Genomic DNA, 11571 nt, shown 5'->3' on the forward strand with positions numbered 1-11571 from the left:
CTAGTGGGCATGGCCCCAAAATGCCCCTAATTTTCTCAAACGTTCCCAGACTTTAAAAGATCACAAGGCTGGCTGTGTGTGTCTTCCTTTTATTTTGTATTCATTAGTTGTCCATGGGTTTTTTGTGTTTTTTAAAGGTGGTTCCAGGGCTCAAACCTCATACATGGAGAGCAGGCACTCAGCCACTTGAGCTACATCTGCTCTCTCCTCCAAATTGAAAATTTATTGAGTCCAAACCCAGGCTTAAATCAAACAGTCTCTCAGCTTTTGCAAGATAGGACAATATATGGAGCAAAGAATGACCAGGATCAAAGGAGACAGAAACTGTGCTCCAAGAAGACAGTATCCTGTTCACCTCTGAAACTTTATGCCTAAAAATGGTTGTTGAGTGAAAACAAATGCAGGACAGTAGGGCTCAAGTGGTAGAATCTTAGAAGAGTAGAGGACAGTTGATTCCTGTTCTCTGATTTGGTTCTTACTATTGTAAAGCAGGGTGGGAAGAAAGGAAAAGATAGAAGGAAAGAAAAATGGCACCTTTGAGAAATTGATGTAAGGGATTAAATCAAAGATCTCAGAGCCATTTTCTTATTTTGAGAGGTGCAAAAAGCGTACTCCCACAGCACACCAGCTAAGGTGACAAAGCATAATTTTAATCCTTACAGTCATACCCGAGGGCAGATAGACTGTTTTGTTTTTGCTATTCAAGTTTTGGTTAAAATTCTTGGCATAACTATTGATTTTTATAGACAAAGACTATAAGGGCTCCCCAGAAGTGTTAGGGAGAGGTATGTACTTACTGTTTTAGAATTTTCAGAGAACTGCTTTTCTATTTTTACTAGAGGCATTTATTTGTGATGATGAGTCTGCTGATCTCAAACTATAAAATACATGATAGAACTTTAATTACACAAGGCTCAGAATTTTTCTCTTTTCCATTGGCATGTATAGGGGTGTGAAGTATTGGATAAAAAGTCTATAGTGACATTCTAAGAGCAGGAGCTATGAATAAGGGAATGATGGAAAGGTGAAAAGGAGATTCAGAAAGAAAAATGGCAAAGCAAAGGAGAAGGGAATGGGAAGAAATGGCGCGTTCTTCTTAGGCATGGGTGGCTGGTGAGTTATTTCTGTCACACTAAGATTTGAATGAGGATGGCTGATAGAATTTATTTTAAAATAGATTTAAGGGAATCTATTTTTAAACTATCTGTTATGGAAAATTTCAAACATGTACAAAATTAGAATAGACTGAGCCTCTGAAACCATGGGTCTGCTTCGCTGGTTATTACTCGGGCCAGTCTTGTTTCAGACTGATGGAATTTTCAGGCCATATTGGAAATTCACCAAACTAACAACTCCCCAGCTATTCAGAATCTCTCAGCAGGTACAGGAGAAGTGTATGAAGTATTGTTTCTGTCAAATAGACAACCAGCTCTAAGGGGTTATCCACTTATTTTGTCATTCCTCTAAGTGGAATTAAAATGGCCAGCTTAAAGGCAGAAATGTTTTTTTGTGATGCAGAGATTTTGTTGTTGAAAGGCTTTAACTGGTATAGCGGCTAACTACATGAAATATAATGAAACTGAAGCTGCCGTGTGTGGTGTTGGATGTGACCACATTTATTTAGAAAATTGCAGTGAAAGCAATAGCACTTTATAACTGTATTACATAAAACATAAGTAACATGGGATGTGGTTTTATGTGAAGTTATGCATGAGCAAAAACCTCTACAGGAAGGCCCTGTCAGTTCATGGCTGTCAAATTTGCCTTCTCTTCTAGGTTTTCACTTTTCCATTTACCCTTTACTTTTCCAGAATTTTCTGAAAGGGAATGGGACCAGGTTCAATGTTTCTATTTTGTCTCAACCCTTTCCTCTTGGTGTTTTCCCCCATGTCACTAGCAGGTTCCACTTTGCTTTCGTCCAAGAATGTCTGAGCCAAAGAGAACACCAAGAGAATAGTCCAAACTTTCCGAAGTTGAGCTAAGGAAATTGAAGCCCTGAGGTCTTACCCAGTCTTGAATTGGTTTCCCGGACAGCTTTACCTTGAGCAGGGAAGAAGGGACTGGTGGAGGTTGCCTGGCATTGAAGCAGGGTCATTATTTTGTGTGGTGGACCCCAGCAGCAGGGAGGGATGCAAGTTGCATGTTCACTCCCTGATACTCCAGCTGTAGCTGGTTCCTGTGAGAGAAACATGGGGAGCCCCAGGTGCAAAGGCTATGGGCAGGGAAAGAGAAAGAGGTGGCCTTAGCAGTTGATGGGCTGGAGCAGAAGGCCTTATTTATAAAACCTGACCAGAACACCGACCCTCCTTCCCCTCCCCATCCCATTGTCCAAATGATCTAGGGCTGAGGTTTACAAACTTCTAGTCACACAACCTTTGTAAAAAATACAATCTTCTGTAGAACTTTGAGTGTATGTGTGGTGTTTTGTGACATTTTATTAGTATTCATTTATAAGTAGTTTTTATAAAGTTAATGAGAGTGTGAGGCCACTTGATGAATGTGATAGTGAAATCAAGGATTATTGATCACAGTAGCAGTCTTTTTATTGGTCTCAGTACTTATATCTGAATTTTATTTTGCTTACATAGGATTAAGAAAATCCAAGTTCACAGAGATATATGTTTGCAAATGAGAACAGTGTTTGTTTTTTAAAGCTGCTTTGTAATCCAGGATTCTTTTCAATAAAGCAGATAGTGGGACAACTTTTACTTTTAGGTCTTCTTAAAAATAAGCTAATCTCCCAAGTTCACCTCACTTTTTTTTTTTTTTTCCACCCCAGTTGTCTGTTCTCTGTGTCTATTTGCTGCATCTTTTTCTTTGTCCACTTCTGTTGTGTCAGCTCTCTGTGTGTGCAGCGTCATTCCTGGGCAGGCTGCACTTTCTTTTGCGCTGGGTGGCTCTCCTTATGGGGCGCACTCCTTGCGCGTGGGGCTCCCCTATGTGGGGGACACCCCTGTGTGGCAGGGTACTCCTTGTATGCATCAGCACTGCACATGGGCCAGCTCCACACGGGTCATGGAGGCCCGGGGTTTGAACCGTGGACCTCCCATGTGGTAGACGGATGCCCTAACCACTGGGCCAAGTCCGCTGCTGTTAAGTTCACCTCACTTGAGGTCTCCAATGAGTTAAAATTTGATTTATAATACACTTGGATATAATGAAAACATTTGGGGAACTCCTGAAGCAGTGTTCCATGTAACACAGTTTGAAAACCACCAACCTGGTGTTGAAAAGGTAAAGCTGCCCTTAGTCCCTTACCTAAAAACATCCTTCAGTCTTTCATGCTATCCTTTCCGGGCTTATTTTTCCCTTCAGTGGCATTGAGTTAATTTTGTTTCCCTAAGATAGCACTGCTGGTGGAACATTTGGGAGGGAGGGTAAAGTTCCCAGCCTGTTCCGCCTTGGATGCTGGACTCCCACATCTCTTCCTTCCTCTCACTTCCCTCTTCTGGCAGGAAGAGGGTGGGTTCGGAGCCATTCCCAAGTAAAATCGTCAAGCTGGTGGACCTCTATTCTCACAGCCTCACATTTCTGGCACCCCCTTCCCTTTAGGAACCTAAGGTACTAAAGCTGTTCCTATTTGCACATCTTCCACCTCACCCCCAACCCCTCCAGCTCCCAAAGGGTCGTGATTCCAGACTTCTTCAGTTTCCCTCAAGACTTCCCCATTCAGGGTTCTATGACTTGGTCCCTGCTTTCTACTAGGTGTTTATAGGCTATGCTGATAACCTAATGCTTCTGATATAGGTATACTGTTATTAGTAATTTTTATCCCACATTTATTGAGCAATTACTCTGTGCCAGATAAGAAGCTAAGCAATTTACATGAGTTATCTTATGGTTCTTTGACCAATTCTGTGAAATAGGTTCTATTATTATCAATCCCATTTAAAGATGAGAAAACTGAGACTGGGACTTCCGGCATTTGCCGAGTCCTTTTGGAGCTTTTTGTTCTGGTAATCGCTCAGGCTTCTTGATGCAAATTACAAGTGCAAATGATGAGGTGATTTATTTTTATTATTATTATTTTCATTTCTTAAAGAGGTACTAGAGATTGAACCCAGGACCTCGTATGTAGGAAGCAGATGCTGAACCACTGAGCAACACCTGCTCCCGATGAGGTGATTTAGAACCAAGCTTTGGTTTCTCAGAAACTAGCTCATTTTCCGAATACCACACAATGACGAGAACAGGCTTTGAAATAAAATCAACAGAGATTTGAATATAGGCTGTGCCCTTACCAGCTGTGTGACCTGGGTCAGTCTCAGCTTCCTTATCTGTAAAATGGTTGTAATAATAGGACCTACGTTCAAGTGTTGTTGCAAGGATTAAATGAGATAAACTATGTAAAGCACATACACTGATACGTACTAAGTGCTCAGAAAGTACTAGTTATTATTTTGTTATGATTCATTGTCAGGCCTGGACTAGCTGAATACAACATTACCAGTCACATCTTCCACGTAAACCCAGTTTAAAATAGAAATAAGTCACCTGGATTAATTTAAGAAAAAAAGGGAGACTACGCTAACACCATGTAGCTTAATTATTTTATTCTTTGGATGTATGAATTATCTCTCTGAGAGACCCCAAAATATACGCTATTTCTGCTGTGGCTGGTTCCAAAATTGCTTATTTATTATTTCTTTTCCATTAGGGCAGTAATGTCTGCAGATTTGGGTCTCGGGCATAGATGGACGCTATTTTGGCCAGCCAGTGAGAGAGGAAGCAGAACAGGCTGACATCACCAAGTCATCATTCTTGCTGTTGGGGCCAACTTTTTTTTATAATTAGCTTTGAGAAACATTTTGCCCCTGGGAGCTGGTGATGCCGCGGGTGTGTAACCGAGGCAGCTTTTTCTCCACGAGTGCGGTTTCTGCACTCCAAGGACAGAGGGCCTTCTGGTCGGAGGCCTCCCTGCACACACAGCGTGGAGCCTTCCAGGGCCGGGGCGGACAGGGAGTGGGGTCCAGCATGAAGGTGGCCTGCTCTGCTCCGTCCACTCACTGACCGTCACCCCAACCACACTAACTTCTGAATCATTTTTGGAAGCCCCATCCTGAACTATCGTATAGAGAAACATTCCCGGTGTCCATAGTTAAAGTAGAAAAACAGGCTCACCTTTTCTTTTTGAAAATACGTTTATGGGAAACAGGTGTGGTTCAGGCAACTGAGCTCCCACCTCCCGCGCGGTGGTTTGGTTCTCCGTGCCTCCTAAAGAAGACAGCGAGCTGGCGTGACTGGCAGGCATGGCAAGCTGACCCAACAAGATGATGCAGCAAGAGACACGAGAAGAAGACATAAAGAGAAACCCAGCAAAAGCTGGGAGCAGAGGTTCCTGGTGCCTCCTACAGAAAAAAAATAGGTTTGTATTACTCTTTTAAATAAAAGTAATAAATGCTCATTGTCCATACTTTGGAAAATATAATTTAAAAATCGGAACCTTCACAGTGTTTTGGGGTTTTTTTGCCACTTATCTTTTGCATATTTTATGTTCAAACACAGTTCTTAAAAATTTGACATGATGTACAGCTCATGATTACAGTTAAAAATGCAAAAACATTAATGTAATATTTTTACAAAATCAATTAAAAAAATAAAATTAAATTAAATTAAATTTAAAAAATGCAAAAACACCAAGTTAAATAGAGCAAAAACTCAAAGCCCCTGATTCCATTTCCTTCCCCAAAGGTAACTACCAATGAAAATTTGTGGAACGACCTTCCAGACCAGACCTTTTTCTTTAGATTAATGAACATGTAAATATACATACATGTATAATCATGTATATATGTATATAGTTTTGATTTTAAAATAAATGTTATTCTGCAACTTTTTTCCCCTTAATAGTCTTGAAAATCTTTCTATATTAGAACTACCTGCTTCCTTATTTTTTTTTAAAGTTTCTGCATTTAATTCCAGAATGTGGATGTACCATAATTTAAAGAACATTTTTCTTTTTTTTTCTTGCTATTACAAGTAACTTTACTGTGAGTATATTTGTACAGATATCCTTGTGCAAACAGTATTCAACTTAAAAGATTTCCCCCCCATAGGACAGGAAGGAATTATACTACTAGGCCCAGGAGGTTTAACTGTATCCACTTGCAGATCTTGAATTGGTCCAGGGAAGGTGCTTGGGGAAATGAGACAGACTCATTAAATCGATTGGACCAACAGCTAACACTGAATCCCCAAATTACTTGCATATAGGGATGCCAAAAGAGATTTTTTAGCTCACATTTGTTTAACATGCCTAGACACTGGGAACATAATCTAAGGATAATAATTTAAGGAATAATTTTAATATTGCTGCAAGACATTGTAATAGGCTTTGATGTCTGTCCTCATCTGGTGTTTGGAATTCTTTCCTCTGGAGTATTCTAGAGTCAAGAGAGGCTTGAAAGCTGATAATGTGTTTGTTTTCATCATTACCTTTTCAACAGGGTCTAGAATTTCTAAGTGATCCAATTGTGAAACTTTTATTTTTGCTGAAATGTTTCTCCTTGATTTGGGGTTGTTTTGTAATGGGTGCCAAAGTCACATGATATAAATTGTAAATTCCGCAAAATTAATTCTTCTTATGCTATTCTTTTTTTTTTTTTAAAGATTTACTTATTTTTTTATTTCTCCCCTCCTTCCCCTCCCCCTGTTGTCTGCTGTCTGTGTCCATTCACTGTGTGTTCTTCTGTGTCTGCTTGCATTCTTGTCAGACAGCACCAGGAATCTGTGTCTCTTTTTGTTGCGTCATCTTGCTGCGTCAGCTCTCCGTGTGTGTGGCGCCATTCCTGGGCAGGCTGCACTTTTTTCGCATGGGGCAGCTCTCCTTGCAGGGCGCACTCCTTGCACGTGGGGCACCCCTACGTGGTGGGCACCCCTGCGTGGCATGGCATTCCTTGTGCGCGGCAGCACTGTGCATGGGCCAGCTTGCCACATGAGCCAAGAGGCCCTGGATTTGAACCCTGGACCTCCTATATGGTAGGCAGACGCTCTATCAGTTGAGCCACATCTGCTTCCCTCTTATGCTATTCTTGAGATAAAATATAGAAATTTGAAAGTCGAAGGGTAAGGCTTGGAAAGAGAACTTAAGAAGTTACTGTTTCAAACAAAGCTCTTAATGAAAAGAATGAGGTCACCCCTGCTTTGACTTTAATGTCTCTTGAATAATCTTCATCTCTCAAACAGTTCCTGCATCAGTGATTAGTAAATATGCTTTAGCCTACAGGTTTGCTCCAAAAACACTGAGGGAGGCAGAATGCAAGAGTCAGCCTGGAACCCAAACCCAGACTATTCCTTAGTGTGGCACTTCTCAAACTGGACTGTGCATCAGAACACTGATAAATTTATAAACAACAGCAATAACAACAACAGCAACAACATAGTTTCCTGGCTCTCACACGAGACCTACTGAATCACAGACTCCTGCATTTGGTTGCAGTTCATCCATAAGCATGAATTATATCAATGGAAGCAAGTTATCAGTCTGTAGTTTGTAATAATTACCTTAATGATAATACTTATTACATTTATGTTTATGATTATTTTAATGATTATTACAATATATTGAAAGATAATATATTGATAGACCAATCAGAAATAAGATGACATGTAGATTTGTGACAATGACTAGTGTAAATAAAGCACCTCCTTTCCCTCATTCCCCACACCCATTCCGGCAGTTCTGAGATGTATGTCAACTGTATGGGCCTCTCTTATCATCCATTGTCATCCCCTAGTCCAAGCCACTTTTTTGTCTTGCCTCTCTTGTTTCTTCCAATCCGTTTGTGGCAGCCTAAACAATTTCTTCATCTTTTTAATTTGAAAAATTGCAAACCTACAGAAAAGTTTCAAGAATGGAATAATAAATACCTATATGTCTTTCCCTTATATTTACTGATTTTCATATTTTGCCTTATCTGCTTTCTCTCTCTCCCCATAGGTACTACTTCTTCTTGTTATTATTTAATTTTTATTTATTTTTGCTGAGAGTACATCATGACATTTCACTTCTGCATACTTAAGACTGTCCTCTAAGAACAAGGGCATTCTCTTACATAACCACAGTATAATGGTCAAATTCAGGAAATTTGACATTGACACAGTACCATTATCTAATTTTATAGTCCATATTCAAATTTCAATACTTGTCCCAAAAATGCACTTATAGCATTTTTTTTTTCCTTTCCAGGATCTAATCACAGACAAGCATTAACAAAATTAACAAAATTAACAAAAATAAAATAAAAAAGCATTACATTTAGTTCTCACGTGTCTTTAGCTTTTTTAATCTCAGACTTGATCTTCTTAACATTAGGGATTTTGAAGAGTACAGGCCAGTGATTTATAGATGATTTCTCCATTTGGGTTTGTCTGAAATTTCCTCATGAATAAATCCAGGTGATTCATATTTGCTAGGGTCCTTCTCAGGGCATCACATCAGGGGACAGAAAGACATTTTAAATATGTAAGTTAGACCTTGCTTCTTAGTTTATCCTCCTCCAGTGGCATCTCAGTGAATGAACCTTTGCATACCATGATCAACAAGTTCAGCCTCCGCTTCTCTCTACAACTTATCTCCTGCACCTCTGCTTTGCCTCACTAAGCTCTGACAAATAGGGCTTGTGGTGGTTTGCAACTATATGTATCCCAGAAAAAAATATGTTCTTAAAGTTAATCCTTTCCTTTGAGTGTGAGCCCATTGTAGATAGGACCTTTTGATGAAGCTTCTTTAGTTAAGTTGTGCCTGCCTCCTTCAAGATGGGTCTTATTCCTACTACTGGAGTCCTTTATAAATGGAATGAATACAGAGAAAGTGAGAAAAAGACAGGGAAGAAGTTGAAATCAATAAAACCCAGAAGAGAAGGGAGAGAACAGCATACGCTGCCGTGTGCCTTGCCATGTGGCAGAGAAGCCAAGGATCACGGGCTGCCAGTCTTTGGGAAGGAAGCATCGCCTTGATGATGCCTTGATTTGGACATTTTCCTGGCCTTAAACTGTAAGCTAATAAATTCCCTTTGTTTAAGCCAACTTATTTCATGCTGTCTTCTTTGAGCAGCCTAGAAAACTAAAACAGGGCTTCTTTCAGTTCCTTGAGCAGATCAAACTTTCGTCCTGGAAAGATGCTACCCACTGTTATGCTTGACTTTGTTCACTTGCTTTATCTAGGAGTTTATGCTATGATAATAGCAAAGAATTGCCATTATCTTAAAATGGAAGTAATTTCAAATAACTTTTACTAAATAAATTTGAGCCCCGTCAGGCTACATATCTTCTGGGTTTTTTTGCTTTATACTTTTAGTTTAATTCTAGATTACCCAAAAGGCAGAATAATCCATAAATTGGTTCTTGGGACACTGAAATATGACCTCTACCCCATGTGACAGATTCAGTTTTTTAAAATTCTGCAATCAGTATCTAAAAGGCATCTTTTAGAAAAAAATAAACTTTTAATTTCAGAAAAATTTAGATTTACAGAAAAGATGCAAAGGCAATACAGAGAGTTTCTGTATACTTCTCACCCAATTTCCGTTAATATTAATGTCACAACCTAGAAACCGATATTGGTAAATTATTAACTGAACTCCAGATTTTGTTGAGATTCTACCCATTTTTTTCCACTAATGCTCTCCATAATCCCTTCCAGGGATTATACACCCCACCAAAAGGCATGTCCTTAATCTGCATTCCTGTAGGTCTGAACTCATTTGTAAATAGGACCTTTGAAATGTTATTAGCTAAGGTGTGGCCAACTGAATCAGGATGGGTTTTAATCCATTACTGGGAGCCACATAAAGAAAAACCAGAAGCCAGGGATCAGCAGACCCAGGAGAACAAACACAAGGAGAGAGATCACCACGTGAGTGGAGGCAGAGATGCAAGCCACGGATCCCCAAGAATTGTGGCAAGCTAGTGCAAGAATGCTATAGATTTTGGGGAGAAAGCATGACCTTGCCAATGCGTTGATGTTGGATTTCTAGCCTCTGAAACTGTGAGCTAATAAAATACTTTTTTGTTTAAGCCAGTCCTTTGTGTGCTATTTTTCATAGAAGCATGGCAAACTAAGACACCAGATACTACATTCTATTTAGTTGTCATGTCTCCTTAGTCCCCTCTGGGCTGTGACAGTTTCTCCTCTTATTTTTCATCCTCCTTTACAAATTTATAGAGTATTTGTCAGGAATTTTGCAGAATGTCCCTCAACTTGGGTTTGTCTAATATTTTATCAAATCTAGCCTGAGGTTATGAAATTATGGAAAGTCTACCACAAAGGTGAGGAATCCTTTCATTGCATCAAATCAAGGGTATGTAGGGGGGTGGGGGAATATATGGGGACCTCATATTTTTTGAATGTAATAGTAAAAAAATAAAGACAAAATGAAAAAAATAAAATTGTTTTTGTAGGTAAAAAAAAAAGGGTATGTGATATCAACATGACTTATCTCTGGTGATGTTAATCTGGATTCCTTGACTTAAGAGTGTCGTCCAGGTTTCTCCATTGTAAAGCTATTTTTCCCATGCCACAGTCTCTTCTTTGGAAGAAAATTCCTAAGTCCAGTCTATACTAAAGTGGGGAGGTAGAAGGCAAAAGGCAACTGAAAAACTTTTAGTATCCATGTTAGTTTGGCGATTTATAGTTTAGTAATGTTTTTCTTTTCAATTACTTCTGTGGAGGGAGGTGCTACATTCTTTTTAAATGTCTTAATCAGATCTTGCTTCAATACCTTCCTAATACTAATTGCAAATACCTGAGTATGATGTGGCATTTCTGAGCTTGTTCATAGCTAGAACTGGCAAGCATTCAATAGGAAGAGTTTCTTTATGTTGAAAATAATTTGAACTTTATAAGTAAAACCCTAGATTCATGCACTTATTTAATAAATAGATATTGAGTGTATATTCTGTGCCAGGTAGTTCTAGGATCCATGGCTTTATTTGTCTACCCTATGTATGGTGTGGGAGAATTAGTATGATAAATATTTATAAATATAAGGACTTGCTAGGAGCTGGGCACTAGGCTACCACTCTACACTCATCTTCTAATCCTCTGACAGTCCTGCAAGTTTTTACCATCCCTGGTTTCTTTTGATTTAAAAATTAACAAAAATAAAATAAAAAAATAAAGGTGGCTTTAAAAATAGCATATTGATTAAAAGTAGGGCCTCTCATATCTGCCTGGGTTCAAATCCTGGTTTCTCCATTTCTTAGTGACTTGGTGACCTTGGATAAATTACTTAATCTCTTCTGGCTACAATATTCTCTTCTGTAACATGGGGTGATAGTTATCATAGTATTGTTGTGAGAATCAAATGAGAAAATACGTGCAAATTGCTTTGAGCAGTGGTTGGCAAGCACATAGTGAGTGTTCAGTTTTTAAGCTGTTATTCTTTATAGTAAGGAGTAGATGGAAAATGATCAGCTTAAGGCTAAAGGACACACTAGGATTTCCAATTAATTTTATTTGCTTTTATGCCTGATAAATTTCCAGCTCTCCTTCATGTGTTTGGGGATAAAATTAATTCACCCACAGCTGTTCTTTAATCTATGGCTATTTTCTGACTCCTTTCCACATAA

This window comes from Dasypus novemcinctus, chromosome 1, assembly GCF_030445035.2.
Source record: "Dasypus novemcinctus isolate mDasNov1 chromosome 1, mDasNov1.1.hap2, whole genome shotgun sequence".
NCBI lineage: Eukaryota > Metazoa > Chordata > Mammalia > Cingulata > Dasypodidae > Dasypus > Dasypus novemcinctus.